The sequence below is a fragment of the Nannospalax galili genome, unplaced genomic scaffold, assembly GCF_000622305.1.
Source record: "Nannospalax galili isolate Female #2095 unplaced genomic scaffold, S.galili_v1.0 scaffold358, whole genome shotgun sequence".
Classification (NCBI taxonomy): Eukaryota; Metazoa; Chordata; class Mammalia; order Rodentia; family Spalacidae; genus Nannospalax; species Nannospalax galili.
Genome location: NW_008340434.1, coordinates 463,580 through 468,918, shown reverse-complemented (window position 1 = coordinate 468,918; position 5,339 = coordinate 463,580).

Here is a 5,339-nt window from a genome sequence, read left to right as displayed (position 1 = left end):
GGGAGTCAGAGCCCCTGGAACTGGAGTAAAAGAAGGTTGTTAGCCACCATGTGGGTGCTGGGAGCTGAGTCCCTGTCCTATGCTGGTGCTTTTAACCACTAAGCCATCTCTCTGGCCCAAAGATGTGACACATTTAAAATGTCTTCTTGTTTAACTATTACCAGAAAAAGCCAGCATTCATCCACAGTCCCACTCCTGTTTAACACATAAGATCTCGAGTAACAGTAGGTTTTCTGTAACAGCTCTCAGTGCCCTGACCCACTTCTATATCACATGCTCAAAAATCACATTACCGTCTATTACGGGAAATGGCTTTTAAAGATCATGGGCAATGTGGAGGAGACCAGGCTTGGTTCTGGGCTCCAGCCCTAGCACAGCGAAATAAATACAGAGAAGGATCAGCTGATCAGGATAATACCCCCTTCCCTGTTCAAAGCAGAGAATTGGAAATCACCTGAATTGCAAAGAAATGATCAGTCAGGCTCTAGAATATGATTTCTTAACAATTTTACTTTCTCAAAATGACCCCAATAAAATTCAGGTTGTCCTTTTATTTGGGACCCCAGTGATTGTTCTGCCCTGAGATGAGGCAGGTTATCTAGGAAGATTCAGAAGAGAAAGCTCAGCGCTCTCTCTCTCTCTCTCTCTCTCTCTCTCTCTCTCTCTCTCTCTCTCTCCCCCCCTCTCCCTCCCTCCCTCTCTCCCTCTTCCTCCCCCTCCCCCCTTCCCTCTCTTCTCTCCCTCTCCCTCTCTCTCCCTTCCCCACCTCCTCCCTCCTTAGACTGACCCAGTTTAGGAAAGAGTAGACCTGGAACTTGAGACCCTGGAACTTGGTACATAGCAACATCTGTCCCATTTGTGCTCTGTGTCTCCTTTCATTTCACCGTATTATAACCTGATGGAGCACCTATTGGTGTAGTCTTTGCCATTTCATACACAGGAATATGAGGCCAAGTATGAAGCCCTGTGCCCCAGGTCACCCTGGTGAGTGGGAGAGTGAGGATTGAAGGCAGTTCAGGTTCAGGGTCTCTGCTCATCTTTGGGCTGCTCTGCCTTGAGGCGTAGATAAAAGCTCATAGCACAGGCTTCTAAGTCTGTGTGGTCGCGTGGTGAGTGAGTTCTGCTGCTAATCTTCCTAGGGCAGTGAGCAATTTTCTCCACTTACCCAGCCTGTGAACAGGAAGTGGGGAAGACTCTGCCAGACAGAGAGAAGTGACTTTAGCTGGAAGGTTCTCCAGGTCCCCACCAACACTTAATATTTTTGGCTTTGTTTTTAGTACCATTCTAACAGGTGTAAGGTGAAACCTGCCTGTGGTTTTGCTCTTCCGTGACATCCCCTTACTGTTTTGTTTTGTTTGAGTTCGTTATGTATTTGAAGATAAACCCCTTGTCAGACACATAGTCTGCCAGTATTTTCTTACTTTCTGTAAACAGCAACATGGATCTTAAACTCTTGAGGGGAGGTGGCTGGGTCATATATGAGGTTATCTGGTTAGAGTGAAGCTATCCATTAGTCATTTCATAGGTTCTAGTTAAATCCTTCACACAATTAAGAAAGCAATAAAAAAGTAAACTGGGACATGTGTGAGTCTGAGATTTTGTTATGAATAAAGGAAAGCAATTACTAGTGATCAATTTTTGTACAAGAGGTCCAAAATAAAATGGCATAATATACCTGATCCTATAATGCATAGAGTCATAAGGATGAAATGTCAGTACTTTTATGGGTTTAGAATAGTGCCTGGCATATTGGCTGTCTTTGCTATATCACATGGTATATAAAATGTAGACTAGTGCACCCAACAGTGAAGAGCCCTGGAAAATCTCTCGAGTACTAGTGGCTGAGTTTTTCTAGGGTGTGGAAGTAAGAAGTACTGGATGAGAACTGCACAACTTTAACTTCCTAAGATATGCCAGCGTGCTCTCCACAGTCGATAGGAGACTGGCTTCTGCTTCCTCCCTGTCCCCTCACCAGGCCACATTGCCCAGGCAATTTAAGAAATGCCAACATTCACCCTTTCTTTGTCCCCTGACATTGTGAGTATTCTAAAGTTTTTGTCAATTTTTGTCTGAGGGTTCTAAAGTTTTTATCAAGTTTTGGATGTGAAATGAATCTCACTGTGGCTTTAATTTGCTGTACTTTCTAGATTTCAAATCAGATTGAGCTATTTTAAATATGTTTAATGGCCATTTTTTTTTTTAAATAAACTGCTTGCCAGCCGTGGTGGCTCCTGCCTTTGATCCCAGCACGCAGGAGGCAGAGGCAGGTGGATCTCTGTGAGTTCAAGGCCAGCCTGGTCTACATAGTGAGTTTCAGGCCAGCTGGCACTGCAGGGAGACCTTGTCTCAAAAAGACCAAAAAATAAAAAATAAAATTCTTAATTATATCTGTCTCTCCCTCCTCTCCTCTCTCTTTCCTGTAAGGTAGTGACGTTTCATCCCTCATGAACTCTGCATTTTTGTGTTTTTTTCACTGACTTGTTGGATCTGTCATCTGCCATCCATCATCTGTTTATCATCTATCATCTATCATCCATCTATCATCTATCATCCATCTATCATCTATCTCATCATCTGTCATCTGTCATCTATCATCCATCTACCATCTATCATCTATCATCTGTGATCTATCATCTGTCACCTATCTATCATCTGTCTATCATCTATCATCTGCCATCCATCTATCATCTGTCTATCATCTATCATCTATCTATCATCTATCACCTGCCATCCATCTATCATCTATCTATCATCTATCATCTGTCTATCATCTGTCATCTATCATCTATCATCCATCTATCATCTATCATCTGCCATTTATCATCTATCATCTATCATCTGTCTATCATCTATCATCTGTCATCTATCATCTATCATCTATCATCTGCTATCATCTATCTCATCATCTATCATCTATCATCTATCATCCATCTATCATCTATCATCTATCAATCTATCATCTGTCTTTCATCTATATGGGTTTATCTATATATATCATCTTTCATTCTCTATTATCTCTTTATGTATCTATGTATCCTCTATCCCAGTATCATCTATATATTATCTATCTATCAGTCTATCATCTATATATCTATCATCTATCAGTCTGTCTATATATTTTTTCCAGGATTTGAATACTTTTTTCTGTTTGGCTTGCAAATACATATTTTCAATGTGGTGTTTATTTAAACATCATCAACACTGTCCTTGAACAGGCCAACGTTACTTGATAGGATTGCCTTGAAAAGTTTTTTTGTCTCTGTTTTGTGTGTTTTCCATCTGGCTTGGTCACAAATGCACTGTCTTCTGCTTATGTCCCAGGCTTTAGTCTTTAGTCCACTGGGAGCTAACTTATGGAGTGAGTTTGAAATCCAGTTTGATATATGTATATATATATATATATATATATATATTTTTCCCCCCTACTTAGTCACATAGCAAATTTTTCAAAAAGTTATCTATGAGCATATTAATTACACACAATGGTTTCATTATGACATTTTCCTACATGCATATGATACTTGATACCAACCCCATGACCTCCTCTTGCCCCCACACTCCTTTTTCTTATTCACCCTAACTAGTGCCCTTTAGCTCACATTATCTTTTTTTTTTCATGTCCCCAACTAAGTTTAGTTAAGGTTGTGTACATGATCATGGTTGAGGTATTACAGGAGCACGAACAGCTTGCCGGTGGCCATACCACTGAAGAAAATAAATCACATCAAGTTTTCTGTACCTATACTTGGATTTGTTTATGGTTTTAAAAAACCTGGTTGTAATGGCTTGTTTACCTGTTTCAGTATTACATTGTTTTAAATACTATAGTTTATAAACACATTTGATATGTAATATGCACCTCTTATTTAAATTATCTTAGTTAGTCTTGCTGGACTTGGTGGCACACACCTATCTATAATTCCATTACTTGGAGGATGAGGTACAAGGATCATCAGCTTGAGGCCAGCCTTGGTTACGAAGTGAGATCTTCTCTCAAAACAACAAAACAAAATTATCTTAGATATTGCTCTTTTAAAAGTCTTTTAGGCCAATTTCTCAATGTACCATGAAAAATTCTCTTTTAATTTTCATTGGAATTACTTTGAATTTACAGATTAATTTTGGGGAAAATTGATTCAGGAGAATCATCTCTCTCCCCCTTTTCTCTGTTAATAGCTAGGACTGCTCTACCTTTTCTTTGTTCTGTACTCTGTTCTGTTTGTATCTGCTCCTTCCCATTTTCATAGTGCTCCTATTTTGGAGCAGACGCGGCTAATTGGAGCCCTGTGTTCTTGCTGTTTCCCCTCACAGATCTGCCTAGGTTGCCAGCTAGCCCCTATGTAAGGAGTCCTCAGTCAGTCCTCCTGGCTTGTCTAATCTGCCCTGAATTCCCTCAGAAGTCATTCTAGAGTCTCATTTTCAGTTAAACAACACTGGCTCTTCTAAACTACATTGCCCATGCCTTTTAGAGTCCCTGAAGTTTTGCCAAGCCTCCCTTCATTAATGAGGTCATTTCTGTTTAACAAACATTGACTTATAGATCTCGAGCCAGTGCCGGCCACTTGACTGTACATTAAAGCCTCTTAGAATGGAGTTGTTTAGTTACATGGCCTTTTGTTTATCAAGGGAAGTGAAAGGGTTTTGACATTAAATGTCTGCCTCACATTGACTTTTTGAAAGACTGTTTGCCTGGACAACACCCATCTCTGAGTTTCTGCATTAAGGAAACGTATAGAGAATGTACTTAAGATTGACTGGCAGGCTTGTTCCTCAGGAAGCTAGCACTTTCTTGTATTCTCTTTGCCTTTAGAGCTGTGGCCTCGGCAGATAGAGCATCTTTGTTTCTGGAACAGCTTAGAATGGTCTTGCAAAAAACAAAACAAAATCTGTGACTTAGAACATGCTCTCCAAAACATTAACAAACATTTTCTAGAGAAAGGGGCTTCAAAAACCATTTACCTCTAATTCAGTTTCCTTCCTTCTGGTGGCTCAGTATACTGAGGAACGCATTAACCAACAGCATTAACCGAGCGCTGTCATACACCCCGCTTCTCCCTGACTTTCAAGAGAGTCACTGTTAGGTCTCTCTTGAGTTAACATTAAAATTTTTCTTGCTTTATCCATGGAGGCCCATTTATTTTAACCCTATATAATGCATGGAGGCCCATTTATCTTAACTCTATATAATCCATGGAGGTCCATTCATTTTAACCCTATATAATCCACAGAGGCCCATTCATTTTAACCCTATATAATCCACGGAGGCCCATTCATTTTAACCCTATATAATCCACGGAGGCCCATTCATTTTAACCCTATATAATCCACGGAGGCCCATT